Genomic DNA, 21,132 nt, shown 5'->3' with positions numbered 1-21,132 from the left:
AAAAATTACATTTGTTTTATTTTTCTTATTTGTCAAATTTTCTTTGATTTCTAGCAATTTTTAATTTTGGCACTTAGATCACTTAGCTCGACCACTTTTCAATTCTTGGACTGTTTATTCCAGTTTTTTTTTATATGTTTATATATGTTATATGTTTCCACTATAGAGTTTTAGGTTTAAAGTTTAGAATTTCTTTAAATAATTGAATATATTTTTAATATTGGATACTAAACTTCCAACTTTTTTACTGGAGTATGGGTCACAATAAATGCCTTGATAGAATTCAGAAATTGTTGGTCTTTTTTTTTGCATACTTTTGGTTGCTACTATTTAGTTTTTGTAAAGTTCAATTTTTTTGGAAAATCAGGAATGTTTGTTATTATTATTATAACAATAAAAAAAAATAACATAATTATCTTTCAAGTTTTTTACAGAGACTGAAGAGTTAAATAGACTCTATTCAATTGACCCTTTATCGGCTTAACATTTGCCGATCCGTGTGGTATTTTATGGAACATGTTACCATATGGTAACAATAAATTCAAAAGCTTCCTATTCGAGTTACGCGTAGTAAACCGATTCCCGGGCAATGGCACCATGCGATCACAAATAGCCTTAAAGGGTGGAATTCAGAATTTAGCCGACTTTTTGATATTTATATATTCACGTGTTTATGGCTCTTTGCGCCAATTTTATAGGTTATGTGATTTGCCGATATAAAAGGTGTTGATATCAGGTGTAATATAAGTTTGTTTTTTGTGTAATTTGGCAATTAGTGTCGTTGATATACAGGTATTTATATTTTGATATTAGTTTACCTAAATACTTACGAAAATAACCACAATTTTGACTTTGAATGCTTGTAACTATATGGCCACATTGCCTATTACTGGATTTTTTTTCCTTTTTCAGGTTAGAAGTAACTATACCTAAAATAATTGTTATGGACGACATTTTCTTGAATTTGAACCAAATAGCGTCTCTCTCATTTTATGGTAAGAAGAAATTAAGCTACCACCGCTTCCTCAAGTTTCAGATGGATCGGAGGACTCTGAGGCTGAAGAAAATATTTCTTTGGCGGCAATTCAAAAGAAAAGAAAAGTACAAGTCATAGGTACCTAATAAATAAATTGTCTGCAGTTTTATATAAAACAGATTTTATGAATTTTAGATTCCGATGAATCGGATAATGAGGACGAAGAAGAAAACATGACGTTAGAACAAATTAGTGAACACTTAAATGCGAAAAATGCGACTGTAGGTTGTGCCTTACCGATACAAAAAATTGTTTTCATACATTTCACTTAAATACATAAAAAACAATGTAATTTTCCCTAAAAAGAAATCACCCTTTGATTTTCGTCGAATAAATGAATGAAAAATTGTATTATTTTATCATCGCATGTGACCATATGGATACGAAGTTTTAACTTTGTTGCTAATGCGTGTACTAAATTAAAACTCATCATTACCTTATTACAAATGTATTTTTAGTACACAGTGAAAGTATAAAAAATGTCGGTAAAATACGGTATCTCAAACTGATAAATGGTTAAACTCACACATATTTGATAAGGTTTTGAATTAATTTTTTAACTATTCCAGACATTTGTAGTAATTTTCGTATTTTTTTCCAGGTATTAGAATCCATCTTTAATTACTTTTCAGTCTTTGAAGCAACCTCTTTAATACAATTAATTTTGGATTTATTTTTAAATTTTATTTAATTCAATATCAATTTGCTAGGATAATCTTGGTATTTTTTAGCTGGCCGTAAAGTGACTTTTGATATATTTTGGTATCAGATCTTAACAGTAATTTTTAAATAATTTCAACTAATTAGGCTTCGTATATTTAATTAGGTTTTGAATTAATTTTTTAACTTCTCCAGATGTATTAAGTTATTTTTTATATTTTTCAGGCATAAAAAGTTGATTTTTGGAGTTACCTTTACATTTTATTTAATGAAATTTTAATTTTCTTAAAATATAGATGTATTGAAATACGTTTTGATGTATTCTGGTTATTTTCGAATTTTTCCAGGTTTTGAAGTTATTTTTTAATTTTTAGAAGACCTTTGAGTATCTGACAAAAATTTACATATTACAGGTATTTAAAGCTATTTTAACACGTCTCCTGGCATCCTAAGCTACTCTTGGAGAATAGTTAAATTTATAATTTTTCTAGGTATTAAGTCATTTGTGTTCCAGAATTTTTGAGAAAGTACCAATTTCACTCCAGGTATCTTTCATGTATTTTTTATTTCCTCTCGATGATTGGAACATCTATTTATATTTTTTAGCTACTTTTAAAGTAATTTCTTTAATATTCCAAGAATTTAAAAAGATTTTTTACTTTATTCGCTTTAATTTTTTTTTCAGTATTTTATATAATTTTTGTCACATCTTCTAGGCTTGAGTTGTACATTTTAAATGTTGTCTTGATTTTTGAAGTAAATTCTTTAAAAGCAGTTGAAGAAATTTAAGGTTTTCAAAGTAATTTCCAGTATTATTTTGGATTTTTGTAGAATAATTTTTAGTTTTATTACATGTAAAGAGAGTAATATGCAGTTCCTTCCTAGAAACTAAAAGTTATTTTATCGTTTATTTTTTTATGCATTAAAAGTAATATTTGTTCCAGAAAAGTAATCTTAAATATTTTTCTGAATTTAAGCCTTATTCTATATTTGAAATAATTTTATTTCGGACATTTCAATTTCCAAGCATCAGAAGTAATTTTTAAGTTCATTTTATTTTCTTAAAACCCTACCAGTGATGCTCTTGCAAAGGTACACTTTGAAAAACGAAGTATATTTCTGGAATTTTCTGTGATCTCTTAAATCTGTGTGTCACACCACGTCTTACTAAGCTAGCTGGTACACTATGGTATAAGAGATAATGTTTTAAGACTTATTGGCTCATACTTGTCTAACTGAACTGAAATGATTGAACATTTTAAAAGGATCTCATGAGCATTAACATTTAGTCTAGGTGTGCTACAGGGGTCTATAATTGGTTCTCTGCTAATTATATTATATGTCAATAAACTTCCGGCTCACATGTTAAAGTTTAAATTCATCCACTATGCTGATGATACCACCTTCCATTGATACTTTCAGAACAATAAGTAGCTGTGGCATTAACCACTGATGATCTCAAAACATAGATTGAGGATAATAATTTATATCTCAATATAGAAAAAGCTGATTATGCTCTTTTTGGCATTAAAAAAAATTATGTGAAGTTTCTTGGCATCTGTATTAATGGCATAGTAAATAGCATCCTCTACCTACTACGCCAGGTCTACAGAACAGCTCTCCTTGAAGTCAGCTCAACTGAGGCATTTTATTCACAAGTATCTTCATCAGGCATTAGAAGTAATTTCAAAGTTCTTTTGACTTTTTAAGTCATTTTTATTCCACGATTTATACCAATTTCAGGAATGTTTTTTTAATTCATTAAAACTAGCATATTTTTCCTTAGAAAGTAGATCACCTACGCCCATGTAACTTAATTAAACGATTTTCGGCCAAACCAAAAATCGAAATCACCTTCCCGAACGTCCAACACGAGATACACAAAATGAAATAACTATTTTGTGTCCGTTTCACTTAATATCTTTGATAATGGACGCATAGGATCGCCGTTCGACCCCTGTAATGGCCCGATCCTATTTCCTATTTGGGTTTGGACAATTCGAGTAAGTCCCCAAAGAAAACTTTCGAAATCGCTACAAAAGGACACTGATGTGAGGGTCGGTTTCTGATGCGAATTAAGAGCTGTTTTGTATTCACACCCTTCGTAATAATCGAGTTTTTTTTTTCGTTAAAAAGTGGCTGATAAAATACAGTCTAATCAGTCTTTTTTTCAATACGAAGATAATTGCTTCCCCTTTTTTTCTGATTTTCAAAGAGACAAGAAAACGCGATCCCGAAAGACACTTAATTGTAAATTAGCCCATCGCCAAGATCGCTGATTACCTATACATTCATTGGGAGTTATCCATAAATAACCAGTGGAGGCGAGGAAAAAATTGTATTTAATTAAAATATTAAATCAAATATATTACCATTGTTTTATAATGCTTTGTTAAATGTTAAAACGATTTAAATTTGTTGAGCAGCATCTAGCTATCTTAATATTTATATAACTTTATAAAGTTTTTTTGATATTGAGAATTAATTTTGTAGTTGCTTATTTTGGATTATTTATTATATCCTGTTTTCTCGTTTCTATTCATAAATTATATCATATAACTGATTAGTGGAATAAATTAAGAACTAAGCTCTTTTTGGCAAGTGTCTAAAAATTTAAAAAAAAGACAAACATTTTTTGAATTTATTATTTTTTTTACACTAAATGTACAAAACTTCTGATCGCAATATTTCTTTAATTCCACTACTTTCCAGATCTTTTTGATAAATTGGAAATTCTTAGGACGCCACTGATTTATCTCGTAAATAACATGCCGTAATCCGGTTCAAGCCGAAGACTCAAAGGGCCACTTACTTGTGCCTTTAATCTTATAATTTTCTTCTACGGATTATTTGCAATCAACTTCTTTTGGGAGTAAAGTGTATAGTCGAAGATGGAGGGAAATCCCGTTTCGGATTTGCCAAATTCTAATAATACGAAACTTCAATTTGATTATGTTGATACTTGACGAGTTTTTAAGGGTTTTTGACGTTTTAAGGAAAATTGTGTTTTTATTATACATATAACGCTTAAATCTTACTGACAATTTTTGAGATTAAAAATTTCTATTGAGTTTCGCCTAAAAGCAATATTTTAGTAATTTAAAAACTAAATAAATTATTTAAAATTAATTAGTCTTTTAATTAAGTTAGAACGAATTCCCTAGATCAGACCAGATTTTAAAAAAAAATCATTTACAAAGGACTTTTTCCTTTTTTACATGCTTCTTGATACTTTAAGTTAAACTCTAAATATATTAACTATATACGCTACTGAGGCATCGCTAGTGGCGACCTTCCTGCGCGGCGTTTACGCGCAACATCTTCAGTCAGTTGAGTTATTAAGGCTACCTGTGATACATAGATTGCTGGTATTTGTTTTTTTTTTCAATTTTAAATATAATGGAAGATACGTGTTGAAAAGTCTTAAGCCAGAGGTATTTAATCACATTTAAATATTTAATCAAAAACCACTTCTAAGCTACAAAATTCGATTCGATTTGACGGAAGTTTATTAAAAAGGGTGTGAAGCTGGATTCTCATCGAAAATAAAATTGAGAACGGAATATAGAGTTTCAAAAGCGTATATCAAATGCCTTCCTAATTAAAAAGTCAAACTAAGACCATTTTTAACAACAGCTCTATACGCTTACCAAATATCATAAAGTTTCACATATGAGCACATTTAAAATCCTTTAATCATTTACATTATAGTACCACCTATTTTTATGACACTAAATTAATTAAATGTAGCTTTTTTATTAAAATCCAGAGAATAGTTTCATAGAAATTAGTTCAGTTTGGGTAGAGTTTGATAGTCGAGTAGAGCTTGGACGTGTCTCGGTGGAACAAGGATCGATATATTTTTTAGTGAGCAGAAGAGTCATAGAAATATATAATAGACCATTGTATTGTTTTGAAGAAAAGTCGACGCATTTTTCAATGAGTATAATAAAGATGAGTATATGTACCCACATAGCAAACATATATTTTATGTAAATGATATGTATATTCATAATATCCTGACGTATATACATACAATGTCTATTTTCAATGGTCTGTTTATTTTATGGATATGATATAAATATCCATTTGTCACACATTAGGTAGGTAATACATAAAATATACTATTAGTACGTACAGTGTATATCCTGAATATACGAGATATTGAAACTATATCCGAAGGTTACATTCTCCCATAACCATCTTTTATATTCTATGTATCTTTATATTATATCTTAATAGAATATACAAATGCGTTTTTATTATTCTAGGATATATAATAAATATTTCAAAGGTATATAGGTATCTATATTCATGAAACATGTTCTGGATTTACCATATATGCATAATTTCCTAGGTAACAATATGACGTCTTGAGTACGTAAATTTTCGTACTTTCTGGTCTACAGGACGAGTCACTTTGACGTCCTTACTACCTTAAAGTAACGTACAAATGCACATCCAAAATGAAGTCCCAAATAAAGGCTTAAACGGAATTGAAAAACGCTTCTGGAGGACGTCAAATATTTACATAGGATTACGTTTAAAGACTATTTTAGGTCATTTAAAATGACTTTAGTAAAATAGTAAGTAACTTTAAGGTTTTAACACAGTTTTTGAGGACTTGAATATCGAGAAAAAATATTTTTACTTAAATTCCAAATATATATTTGCTTATTCATTTGTAAGTATAACAAAATAAAACAGATATTCGTTGGTCAAATAAACCCTAAAAAAGGAAGTGTTTTGTTGAAGAAGTTTTGTGCCGAGGAAACACTCGGCACAAAAATACTGACAACTTTTAATTTTAATAAATTAAAGTTCGCGCCCATAAAATATGCCATGTTTTCCTGTATTTTTTTTTATCTATAAACAAGATTAGATCAAGATGTAAACGCTGTAAATAAAACGTTTTTGTATATAACCGGTATATTTCGGGCGGCAGAACATTACAAATAGAAGTAAATATTACATTATAACCAATGTAGCTTTTTACATACACTTATATAACAAATACTATAAAAATTATATATTGTTCTTAAGGCATTCTAATAGAAATTAATGATTTTATTGCTTAACTTAAAATTAAATCAAACAACAAAAATTAATTCTTGTCGATATTTAAACTCCTAAAATATGAAATAATATACTTGTATATGCCGCCTTAGTACGTATTTGTTGTACAACTGGTGCAGGTGATCCCGGGTAGAATTCTCGAAATTGTCTGTTCTTTTTTATTTTCTTACTACTTTTATTAGTTTAAAATTTTAATATTGCGGAGGGTTGTTGGGTGGGGTCAGAAATAAAACAGAAACCTGTTTACCTAAATGTCGACGTTTCGACTTATATTAAGTCATCCTCAGGACACTAAGTCTAGGTTTCTTAAGTTATAATTAAAACACATTTATAATAGGAACGTAGAATTATTTTTAACATGGGTTAAATTGTAGGTGTTATTGTGGGCAAACTAGAATCAACAATAAACCAAGAAAGTTGTTTCTTGACAATAAACCAAGAAACTTGTGTCCTTGACTTAGTGTCCTGAGGATGACTTAATATAAGTCGAAACGTCGACATTTAGGTAAACAGGTTTCTGTCCTTCCTAAAATGACGCCAAGAGACGTCATTGTCGATGTATATATCGAAGGTATAGATAGATATTAGCAGGCGACGGTAATGTTCACAAAATATATACATATATTATTTATACTTGAACATAAATAAATAAAGTTAATCTCAATGTGTAATATATGTATATACATAGAACATACACGATATTTTTTGCACTTTCTGGACTTTATAGGTATATACAGTAGTCAGGGAACAGACAGTCGAAAAGACGCTTCTAAAACATCGACCTGTGCACTCGAAGATATACTTTTGAAAAAATATGTACTATGTGGGGCATGAGTTCACGGATGCAAATCTGGAGGGTTCCATTAAATTAGCAATTGCAAAAAAGAATAAAAAAATATTTTTCGATTATTTTAATTTATCGTAAAAAAATAATTTTTAGTGTTTAACTCTCGATTGTGACGCCGTCTTTCAATATTTTTTCAAAATTCTTGCAGCATTCAAAAGCCTCATCATTCTAGATTTCAACGCAATAACAAAAAAAAATATTGTATTTATACAGAATTTTTCAGATTATTTAAAAAAAGGCGCGGTACCAAACCTGAGAAGAACATTTCAGCATCGAGCAAATTTTTGAACGGTTGAAGATAGTTATATGATTAATCGACAAAAAATGTGCCAAATGGCATGGAAAAGTTTTTGGTAAAAAAAAATTATCTACTGGTAACGGTTTGCGAAATACGATTTTTTTTGTCAAGCGCTGAAACATCTACTTCGCTGCTCGCTAGAGTCTGGTGCGATGGTGCGACGCGTCTCGGCGGCGTATATCGTCCCTGATATTAAACATACAGACAGAGCTATAATGTAGAATGTTGTGAATATTTTGGCCTTTACCAGCAAGAAAAACTTTTAGTTGATAATTACTAATTTTGATCTAAACATCGGGAAATACAAACAACAGGGATTAAATTGGGTGAATAGAGAAACAAATATATTTATTTAAACTAATAATTTATATCGACACTATTCATTTGTATATTATAATAAAAACAACTATAGGATAATGATAATACAAAAATAAAAAATAAATTTACTTCGGAGTAGTTACGTTATAAACTATATAAGGCTAAAAAAATATATCAATATATTTGGGTAACTAAACTAACTTAATTTAAATTTAAAGAAGAGCCACCCTCGCAATAACAACCTATTATACAATCTAGCCCTGCTTTTAAACAACTACAATTTTTAGTACATTGAAGTTTGCATTTGCAGCACACATTTTCAAATTTCGAAAATTGTGGTCAATTTTGGAACGAATAAATTATTTCCTTTTAAATCCCAACCAAAATCAACGGGGTTGTTTTTGGTTGTTTTAATGTTTATCAATTTTCTACTACCTTTAATATCCCGCATTTTTTGACAGACACAGCATAAATCTTGCTGTAACAGTTTTTCTCGAGATAGTTTCTCTATGTTACTTTTTGTATTAACTTTTGTAACATTTTCTTCCGATTTATAATATTGCATATTATATTTTCGCCGACATTGAGCATCGTATACAGGATTTTTGGCCATAAATTCATCCTCATTCGTCATTTCCACTTTGAATAAATCTGAAATATCATCAAATTTCAACGTGGCTGAATTAAATAATGCAGGATAGCTTTGTCTAGTCCATTTCTGAACAGTTTCGTGGGAAGTTTCTTGGCATATTATGCACAGGTTGTAATTGAGAGATTCTAGAATCTAAAATGTTACAGGAATGTTACAAAAATATAGAGGTAATATAATAATTTAATCATACCATTTCCAATACTATGTGAACGCTTCATTGCTTATTTTGCGTTAACAAAGGAAATTAACTAATGTACTTATTTTATTGCCTACAGCTGGTAAACTTACTATCTGGAAGCGTGTCTATTCACACCCAAGGGCCAAGAGTCCCGATAATACTGCACATAACATAACACCTTCACACATAACACCTTCGACGAACGAAGCGCGACTAAAAAACAAAAAAGCTTAGAACATTGAAAGGCCTTTCAATGTTCTAAGCAAAAAAAGTTGCGGCCGCGAGGATGAGGTAATACGTCGCGTTATACCGTGGCGGGCCGCGTAGTTGATGTTTCAGCACTTGACAAAAAAAATTGTATTTCGCAAACCGTTACCAGTAGATAATTTTTTTTTCATCAAAAACTTTTCCATTCCATTTGGCACATTTTTCGTCGATTAATCATATATCTATCTTCAACCGTTCAAAAATTTGCTCGATGTTGAAATGTTCTCCTCAGGTTTGGTACCGCGCCTCCTTTTAAATAATCTGAAAAATTCTGTATAAATACAATATTTTTTTTTGTTATTGCGTTGAAATCTAGAATGATTAGGCTTTCGAATGCTGCAAGAATTTTGAAAAAATATTGAAAAACGGCGTCACAATCGCGAGTTAAACACTAAAAATTGTTTTTTTTACGATAAATCAAAATAATCGAAAAATATTTTTTTATTCTTTTTTGCAGTTGCTAATTTAATGGAGCCCTCCAGATTTGCATCCGTGAACTCAATCCCCACATAGTACATATTTTTTCAAAAGTATATCTTCGAGTGCACAGTACATGATCGAATTTCGGGGTGCTGATTCCCGACTACAGTGGATACCGCATGCTATGTGGGTAGTGAACGATTTGTAACCTGCAAAAATCAATTTAACTAATTTCAATATTCAAATTACGTGAAATCGCACTATATATCTGACTACTAATTTTAAAGTGCTTATTCAAAATAGTTGTTAAACAATATCATATGGCTCACTAAGGGTAATTAAAACTTAAAATCTAATAAACTTAGGCCCCCCCAGCTAATAAACAACTTTTTACGACTTTTCTTATGACACTTTTAAAATCGTTTAAAATGATTTTTATAGTCGTTTGATAGAATCTCGCGAAGAAATACGACGGACATTATTCTATTGATATTTTTAGCTCTGAAGTATTAATTTTTTTTTAATGTAATTCTTGGCAATCATTTTTAAACCTTTAGGTACGGTTTTTTTAGAAAAGACCTTATTGATTATTAATTAAATGTAAAATAAGATGCTAATTCTTAAAGTACTTTGATGCATTCGAGGATTAGTATGGCCTCCACGGTATACCAAGCTAAACAAATGTCAGTATGTACATTGTTTTCCATTTTATTTGCAACTGCAGGCTTCTTTACTATCTAAAATATAACGTATCTGCAAAGAATGCTTCTCAATTTTGAAAAGACAAAGCGTGAATGACGTTATAGCAAAAATGATACTGAGCAGACCTGACCTAAATGTAGCGACTAGTAAAGTATCAGAGCTTTGAGTTGCAGCAAAATACTATTGGGTGTTTCTCTCCGGCCTAGATAAAGGCTTAATATCTTAGGGAATTTGTAAAACGTACGAGCATTCACACAAACTGGAAATCCTGGACCATGACATGGAATCGAATTAACCCTGTGTTTTGGCCAAACAGTATCAAAATCGACCATTTTTTGAACCTACATTAGTCCAACCGAAAACCCAAATAAATAGAACAATTCTAAAAATTCTACACTATAACATGTTCACTGCAAAATAAGATTATTCAGCTAGATTTTTGCTAGCTGAATAGCTAGCAGCTGAGCTAGAAAGATGAAATATTTGCTATAAAATTACGTACAGGATTTTTTTTGCTAGGAGTATTTTTAGTAAGGGTGGAACGTATTCTTGTGATGAAAAGCATTAAATATAAGTAAGTTACCATGTTTGATGACCCTAAAAAAGAAAAACAGATTGAAACCAGTGTATATTAATAAAAACGTACAATAATTTTATAACATCATTTACAGGTCACCCTCTGGTGATTTTAGATAAAATAAAGCATATAATAATTTAAATTTGCTCTTCAAGACTAATGAAACTAATGCAGGCTTACTATGTCAATCGATGACCTCTGATCTTCATTAATTTTTCCGTGGATATTGTTATTGGTAAGACAGGAGACATGCATCTTTCTGAACATATAGAACAAGTACTTAACTTTGATATAAATCATAAAACTGAGAAAGAACTTATAAGAAAGAGGCTTTTAGGCCAATTATACAACGAGGTATTTTTAACAGTCATTTAAAAAAATTTGGAAAGTTTATGGCACACGAACTGACAAATTTTTTTGAAATTAATAACCTACTTACTGATCAGGTCAAAAAGAATGTTGTCTGATAGTGTTGCCAAGGACTTTGTCAGGGAATTATCTACCCTCTACATGATGTCTAAATTAAGAAAGTCAAAAACTACGTAATAAAAGAAAAAATGCACTTTTTAGTAAAAATTCTAAAAGATGAGGGCGTCAAGCAGACTTGACCTAGTTACTGCAACTCTGGTGATTACAGTAATAATAAAGCTCACACTTCAAGATATAGGTTGATTTTTTATATACTTCAACGCTTCCATTAACAATTATTACTTATATTTGTATATTTTATTTAAGATATAAGTAAAAGTATACCATAGCCATTTATGTTATGCATTTGAGTTAATGAGAAATTCACTTTTTACTTTTATTGTATATTGCAAAAAATTCTTTTAAAACCTAATATCAACATATTAGTATTAACTATTAAAAGGTCAAGTTATAGGTGTTGATTATGTTGGATTAATCAATGCATGTATCAATACAAAATACATGATATTAATTAAATGGATGTAGGAATAACTTTTAGGAATAGGAATATGTACAGGCACCTAGGTGACTGGAAACCTGAATGTGCCTGTTTATAGGATTTTTTATAATATACATATATCTGTAGTCCAATCCCCTCTTAAATAGTTTTTTAATTTTTTCTTATTTGTCTAGATACAATTTCTGCAAGATTTCTTGTTCAAGATTCAATGTTTTTCTATTTACATCTTTTGAAATTAAATTGAGAGTTTTTGTTTTGATGCAAAGTAATTTATAAAAAGTGTCTTACAGCGTTATTTAGTTCAGGGTTATTATAAACAAAGCAACAAACTTCCAAGAAGTAAACTGATCAATAACTGAAAAATATCACATGAGTACAATAAATTGGTTCAATATGGATATCTTTTCCAAATAAGATTTTGAAAATGCAATTTTGTATCACATTTAAAGTTTTTAGAGAGGTCTGATATAGTCCGTCCTATAAAACAATACTGTGTCTAATTAATAATTCAACCAAAGCTTTATAAACAACGATCAGCAATTTCTGGCTCAGAATTTGTTATAGAATGCAAAATTTGTGTAAGAACTTTCGAATATTATCGGTTAGATTTAGAATGCGGTGATTCCATTTTAGATATTTATTTACAATAAACCGATAGAAGACATTACTTTAGCTTCATAAATAACGCCAATCGTCATATTGCATGGATGTAATCCGTATTGTTGATCGTCTCATCTCTCTTTCCCGCTGATATTTTCACATTTTCCTCCCCCCAGACGGATTTTTTTTCTATTTTCACCCTATCGAAAGAGCGCAATAATTTTTCCGCTGACGTGTCAAGACAATTCGAAGTGCCTCCTGACAATGACGAATTAACTCTTATGTTATATGTGCACGGCGTCGCATCAGAGACGTATAATGGATTAAACTTTCAGGTGCGAAAAAATCTATAAGACCCCTCGAATTGCCAATAATAAACATGTTTTTAGTGAAAACTTTGTATTAGAATAATTTGCGTATAGCATGGCCATTGTATCCGCTGTATGATATCATATTATCGTTGCATATACCCACGATAAGGCACATTCATCAAACGCACTTTTGCGCACTTTATCTATCTCAAAGGGTAACGCTATGCTTATCTTTGGGTGGTGTAGTTGTGCAGTGGCGTTCAGTTTAATATCTATTTAGGGTAAAATGTTGAAGGTTTTTTTATCGTTCTTTCGATTTTAGTATTAGAAGGCCTATAAGTAACTAGAGTTTTTATTTTTAATTTTGTATCTGCGCAATGAGAGATGTCATTTACATAAGACGAAATAAAAGGACTTTTTGAAATCTTTAGTTACCCTATTTAGAGAGGCATTTAAAAAATATATATATAATATATAGGACTGACCATTAAGATCACTCTTTTTTCTCTTTTTCCTTTAAAGAGTGTCATACACATTAATTTTCTTCTAAAGACAGCTGGATCCATCCTCGAAGTACTTTTCTATTTTTCCAAATAAATGAAGCTAATGGATATATATTTCCTTCTAAGCAGCTTGTCTTCAAGTTCCCAATTACGAAAATAATCTGATTAATAGTGAAGAAATATTCCATACTTGCATCATCAGGTACCCTAGTACTTTCAGGACTTTTCAACATAGACGTCACCTTAGTTTAAGTTAAGTATTTTATTTAACATACTATGTAGTCTAATCATTGACGTCTGTTTTTATCTTTGTCAATAATATAGTATAAATAAATGAAAGGTTTTTTGACATAAACTAAAACCCTGATGCGTATTACTTGTACCAATTTTAAACTTTTCTAACTGTGCCTTATATTAAATTGAAGTCTTTTTTGTGTTCGTTTGTCTACTTGTTTCTTGTTTCTTTGTTCAAGCTCATGTCCTTTGAGTATCCCTTTATTATGGATACGACTATGTCCGAAACGTGTAGGGAATTCTGCAGGATTTTCATTTCATTAAATTTATCCTTAGGATAAGCAGCCTTTAAGTCATTGATGAAACTGAAAAATTATTCTTGAAAAACCATGCCAAAATACTTTGCCAAGCTTTCCTTAATTGTCTTCTCCTCTTATCCTTTATCAAAGATTGGCAAGTAAATTTGGAGTAAATATTCCAAACCAAGCTCTTAAATGTTTCTTGATCTTGCTTATCTATTCCGCCCCTTATTTCTTGAGCAATTATAATAATTCCACGTGCCTACACTTTTACCACTAATACAGCCTTAGATTCTTTGTGCCCAGGTGATCGGGCATTTCTTTCTTTTTAGTAATCCACGCACTACCTTACATTAAATAATAAAAGTAAATCAAACTTTATGAACTCTTTTTCTTTTCTTGTTTATCTTCTACTTCATCTTCTTAAGAAATTAAAGTCTTTTTCTTTAGGACAATTTAATCTAGTTTTAAATGTCTTAAAGCCTCACTTTATCATATTCTATTTTTTAAGTAAATTTGATATCTTCAGTGCTTGATTAAGAAACCTTAAAAAACATATACTTTAAAAGCAAATATTTTTTAGACAGTTGACTTTTTGCAACTTTGTTAAAAATTTTACAGGCACTAGAATTCATTCTTCATGATATTAAAAATCACATTTTGTACCTTGCTTTAATTTGCTTCTTCCAAATACTCAAGTTTTTCTCAATATTGCTTCTCTATTCTGTATTCACCATTTTTTCCCTCCTTATGTTCTAGGAATAATAAATCTACTTACAGCATAATTCTTAAGCTGCTTAATCAGCTTCATTCATATTTGCCTTTATTTCTCTGTTCAGTAGTTCAGTAGTTCATCATCATCAATTTCATGTTCTTCATGTGGATAATCTGGAGTCTATGTCATGCAAAGAATTGAAAAAGAGTCTAAGCTAATATAGACTTGGTTTTTAAATGAATGTTTATTGGTTAATGATGACAAGAGTAATAACCAATTTTCTAAATTGTTCTCTTAAGAGTGATATTACTTAAACAACCGCAATTTTCTTCATAACTTGCTCCGCCTCTGGATCTCTTTAAAATTTATCCATATTTTAGCGTGACGTACATTCATAACTAACCATATCTGGCTCAGTAAGCTATTAGTTATCCTCCAGATACTATCTATCCGTAGGTTATCTGTATCTACTAACTATTTACCGGAGGCCCCCCGGTTCTGCGGTTGATTGTTTACGAGTCCCGGACTTTTCACCGGATTTATTATCAAGCGCAATTATGCGCGTGTGATGATTTTCGAAACGTTTTTGGTGAGTGCATCGCGTTATGAGAAATGAAAGATGACCCGTTGTTTAAATTTGACGTTATTAATGTCAGAGTGGATGGCGTTTATGTCTTTTTAATAAAGTCTCAAAAAAAAAAGAAAATATGGCAAATTTTGAGATTTTCTTGGAAAATTAAGGCACTTAGATTACATACATCTGATATTGAATTTGAGTAGTATTTGTTAAGAGTAAGCAACTGTAAAAGTTTAATTCAGAGCCCCAGCCATTTTATCAGATATTTTAACATCAAAAGATAAAAGAGTCAAATATTATATCTACTTACTTTTTAAGTATGGGATTTTTTATTTTTCGGGTCCCCCGGGCATGGATATTTTTCATTGAAAATAGATTTTTTTCGAATTTGAAGTAACTATACCAGCGTCTTATTCCCACCACGTACATCATAAAAACACCGGGTTATAACGGAATTCGAGCAGAACTAAGCGTATGAGAGCACCTTGAAATATCGGAAAAAGTAGTTTTTTTGACGTTGCTTTTGAGCCCTATAAAATGAGAGATCTTGGCTAATAAGGGAGCTATGACTTTGCGGATTTTTTCGTTGCATTGACAAGGACGAATCTAAGATATGACCGTTAAAATTTCCTGACGGTGCCTATAGAAGCCGAGATTTTGACCTTAAAGTTTGGATTTTCCATTTTTCTGGTATGCAATTTTTTCCTTACCTAGAGCAAACCACTTAAAGGTTGGCACCAGTCCATCGATTGGCAATATTAGATTTAAATTGCAATTATAAAAGATAGATGCAAAATATCTAACATATTATTTTTTTTTTTAAATTTGGCAACGTTTCTCATCCTATTAGCCAAATCCGCGTGCTCCATACTAGTATGGCTGACATTTTGTGTGTTAATATGTGAACCGTTAACAAATAAGGTAAGTATTTAGCTTTTTCGTAAGTAAATTATGATTTTAAATGCTCCATAAGCTATATATTAGCTCGTCCTATTATATACCTTTATAGGTCTTGTAAGTTTGTTTTTGCGATATTTTAAGCTATAAAAATTATGAGTTTACACTGGTTTATAGGGTGCCAATATTTGGAAACCATAACTTGGTCAAATTCAATTATTGACATCAGTGCCCAAATATAGTTTTGGCGGTATTTTTGTTGTTCCTAAAATTGGCACTCATAAACATAAATTCTGTAGTGTTAGTATTAAATGTATGGCAATATAATTGTATCTATTTAAATATTTAAAAAATGTTATAGGTACTTTTAAGTGTAATTTGCTTTTTATCTCGATTTTCAGATGCCAGAGGTCAAGAAACTTCCAAATTTTCCAAATCATACACCGAAGATCTGCTTCAAAAAGCATTGGCTGAAGAGAAAAATGGTGTACCAAAAAAAACCGTTAATGTAAAACATGGCATAGCCATGTCCAAATTTTCCAAACCAGTTGGACGAAGTACAACGAAGAAAACAAACTAGTTCAATGGATTTTAGATAGCCATAAAAAAGGGTTCTCATGAAGAAAAGTAGATGTTCAGGCTTCTGTAAAGAACTTCTTGAATGAAGCTAATAGAACCACTCCATTTAAATATAATATTTCTGGTAACCATAAGTACAATCTATTTTTAAAAAAGGCATTCAATTCTTACAGAACGAACACCAGAAGAAGTAACTGCGGGTTCTGCAAATGTCTTTAAGCACAACATACGAGGCTGGTCTTCTGTAATAGAAAACTATCATAAAGAATCTAGCAGAATATATAACAAAGATGAAACTTGTTGCCAGTTTTGTTTCAAAATGGATTAAGGAGAGGCCGAGAAAACTGTTACACCTTTTCTACACAAGGCGATATCACTCCACCCCTAATAATTGACTCAAATAAGCGTCTATCATAAGTAATCGTTAATTGTATTCCAGGTACATGGGTAATCGCATTAAACGATAATGGTTGGATGAAGACTGAGCTTTTCATAGATTGTTATCAAAATATACTACAGAAAAATGCAAATATAGAATTCCCAGTTATTTTATTCGTAGACGGGCATAAAACCCATCTTAGCTATCAGGTGATTGACAATTCGAACTTTCGACTACTTAAGGTAAATAAAAGAAGTCGCTCTTGGATTGAAGTCGAAAAAATGTATTTTCTAAATTTGACAAGGATTATTTGAGGAAAATCCTTAAAGAAGTTTTAATTTCTCTAAAACCTGAAGTTGCCCGTAATGTTTTTAAATCTTATGGATTATATCCCTGAAATTCACATTCCGATATTTCAATTATAACAAATGTTTAGGTAAGCAGTATCAAAAAAAGTTCCAATATTAAGCAATTGACAGAAATAAGGGTAATAATACTTCAAATAAGTTCCTAACTTATCAAAAGCTTATTAGGGCGAGTAAATCATTATAATTTGATCATTCTGATGCATTGATTTCATTCTATTATTTTAATTCTGAGACTAAAACTAATGAAGATAACCATGTGATAGACATATAAATAGAAGATAGTACATACAATGACGACCAAACAATAAAAAACCATAATAATATAGAAAATATACCTATTGGATTTTGTGTATTATATAGAGAAAAAATTGTCATAATAGAAAATAAAATTATAACACAAGCTCCTTCTACACTTGTTGACACTCTTAGATTACCGAAAGTACCTGATAAATTAATAAATATTCATTAATTTCAGGCATTAAATTATAAACCAAAAAGATTATACATTGATAACCTTGTTGTCAGCGATTCAAACAGACCAGAGTATATTAGCCAGAGCGACTCTAAGACAGAGGGAAATGTTGGTAACACAGATAGAAATACAAGCAATAACACAAAAAGAAAGAAAGACTATGCTAAGAATGCTAAAGTCTTGTTTTGGCATAATACTGTTCATCTAGAGTTTGCAAATGACCAGACAGATGATAAGATGGGTGGTTTTGCTAAAGGCACTTTGCATTTTTGTTCACAGCTATTTATTAATTTTTTCATTTATATAGTTTGTTGCGATGGCTTGATTTTGGCACACTGTTATCACTACTTCTTTTGCTATCTTTAGATTTGCATATGTATGAGGTATTACAAATGGTAATCAGATTTAAATTTAACATGTCTAGGCCGATTGCTTTCGATTTAATACGTTAAATTATCTTTACAAATTTCATGTCATTTACAATATTAAACAAAAACAATTTGCTGTTATTTGCTTGTTGTTTAGTCTATCTACCTGTTAGAGAGGTCTTTAAGAATTTTGTATGCTAGCTTGTTCAAAAGACAAATTAAATTTGAAATATAATACTAAAAAATCTGTCAGGGAATGTTTTCAAGATCACTTTGAAATAGTACGCTATCGATAGAACTGGGATGCTTAATTATATGATATAAAGATGATTTTTTAGATTTATTTGATCGGAATATTGCAATATATTAATTTTTTACCCGACATTTCTTGCAACATATTATCCTGTTTACAAGAAATGAAATCAATGGTTGACGAACTGAAATAGTTTGTTCTAGGTTCTGTAATAAGCTGTTTTAGATTAAATACACCCACTTATATTATGATTAAGTTTTGTAAGGATACACTTAATTTATTATCCAGAATATCCACATCAGTATTAAAAAATCCGAAGCAAAAGAGCACATCATTACTAGTAAATAGATCGGTTAATTACTTGTGCTTAAATTTAAAAAATTGGTTCAGATTGAAATCAATTGGGGGTGGTCTATTAAGATTTCCTAACAGCAAAGTCGAGGTATCAAAAAATAATTGAAACCAAAGAATATTTACGTAGAAGACCACAAAGGATATCACAACACACTTCTGTCTAAATACATTTTTTCAGTTTGTGTTTATACAAAATAATTAGAAAAATTAAAATGTTAAAATCGATCTTAAGAGCTTAATTACAAAAAAAACAGTTAGACTCATTTTAATAAAATATCATTAACACCATAAAAACCGTACAGAAACACAACTTAACTGATACCAATAACCAAACCCCAATAAAAGTAAAATCATACGATCTGACAACTCTGTCGAGTAATTAAACAGCTGACTCAGCTGACCCTTTAAAATAAAAATAGATAATGGAATCAGCAATAAACGTATTACCAGGAAGAACAATTCTCATTAAAATGGATTGATAGAAGAAGTTTTAGTCCCAGAGGGTTGTCGACCTCATTGATTATCGACTTTTGATTTATCCAAATATTCCTAAAAGCAAGAGACAAACTGAGAGAACATCATCTGTGCTTACGTCAACTAATTATAAAAGGCCAATGGAAGAAACGGAAAAAATCAAACCAGGAAAAGAAAAGAGAAAGGAAGAGAATAGACAACAGAGATTAGAGAAGCAATAACAAAATAATAAAGAGAAGGCTCAAAATAAGCAATCTATAAAAAACCTAAAAAATTATCAAAAAAAAACAACCATTCTAAAAAATTACATACAGTTTTTATAAAGTTAAATTTTAATTCCAAATCTGGGTTCACTCCTTGTATAGAAGCTTTGGTACCTTAATTGATAACAATGACTCTGATTTATACGAAATTCACTAGGACAGTATTGCTTTAAGTTTGAAAACCAATTTCTCTCTTAGGAATAAGGTGAAAGAACTGCATCAGAATTTATCATGTTAGTTGCTTAAATAAAAATAAAATTTATAAAGATAATTTTATTTGTAAAGCTTGAATAAAAAAATATCTAAATACCTAGTATGTCTTAAATAATTAACGAAAATTTTAAAGTTTTCCGTGTTTTTTAATTGCATGGTTTATGCGACTATTAAGTACTTGAATTTTTATAATAAAAACAGACCTAATTATAGAAAAAGTTGTAAATGGTGACGTATCACGTGTGATTTAATGATACAATAATTTTCATTATTGCTCTCACCTAAGTCATTTTTCTAGTGCAAAGAACAAAATTATTAAAAAATTTTAAACGGAATTGGAAAAGAGGATCATCAATTTTTATTAAAAATGTTTTATTCGGTAAGAAAACATGAAATTTTAATATGTATTTAGAAGAAAATCCTTGTCGTCGATTTTCTCTGTTCCAAGCTAAACGGACTTTTTTGACTTGTACGGCAGTATTGGCATAGTGCTGAACTTATAATTTTAGATGCATTTATCAATAACATTACCTTAGAGTACCCTATTACCCTATATTTAATTATTATACATACAATATCGCAACCGTACTTGCGACGTATATAAAAACCTCTCCATCGGGGGCGTAGCTCAGATGGTAGAGCGCTCGCTTAGCATGCGAGAGGTACCGGGATCGATACCCGGCGCCTCCAATCACTTTTTTTCATATTTATTTTCAATAATTTTTTATTTAAAATTAAAAAAAAAAATTAATTTGTTTAAGATATTTTAATTATTAATTTGGTTTTTTTTTGAAGGCAGTTGAATTAATAGTTGAACCCTTAGCAGTCCTTTTCTGCAATTTCCGTAGTAGTTTTTTAAGTAGTTGACAGCAGTATTTTTTTTTATAAATTCTTATTTGGATTTTCAATTTTTCAGGTAGATGAAGTCTTAAGTCATCTGTTCTAAGCAGTTTAAGTTATTTTTAAATCCCTTAAAGCGGGTAGGCGTTAAAAATTTCTGATTGTTTTCAGTTAAATGAAATATTTTTTTTTTGTTCTTCCAGGCAGTAAAAATCATGTTTTTATCACTTTTCGTCATTTTTTTAGGCTTTAAGATTGTTTTCCTATTATTTAATCCTCATTTTACACTTACTTTATAGTTTTCCCATACAGTTAAAATTTTTCTTTTGTTTTTTCACGTAATTTTTATTATTTATCTTTATTTGTAAAACAATTTTCTTAAGATATTTGAAATCATTCTTCCAGGCATTTAGTTCAAGTGATTTCTGTTGGACTAATTTTAATCTCTTTCAGATTTTAGGCTCTTTAAGACTT

At 30.2% G+C, this 21,132-nt stretch overlaps 1 non-coding gene across 1 annotated transcript; it reads left to right on the top strand.

The window, feature by feature from the left end:
- Positions 1-20,435: 20,435 nt before the first annotated feature.
- Trnaa-agc (transfer RNA alanine (anticodon AGC)) lies at positions 20,436-20,508 on the top strand. The gene has a single exon. It is a non-coding gene; the product is annotated as a tRNA-Ala (tRNA).
- The last annotated feature ends 624 nt before the right edge of the window (positions 20,509-21,132 follow it).

Source organism: Anthonomus grandis, chromosome 9, assembly GCF_022605725.1.
Source record: "Anthonomus grandis grandis chromosome 9, icAntGran1.3, whole genome shotgun sequence".
NCBI lineage: Eukaryota > Metazoa > Arthropoda > Insecta > Coleoptera > Curculionidae > Anthonomus > Anthonomus grandis.
This window is presented reverse-complemented; position numbering and strand designations above follow the sequence as displayed.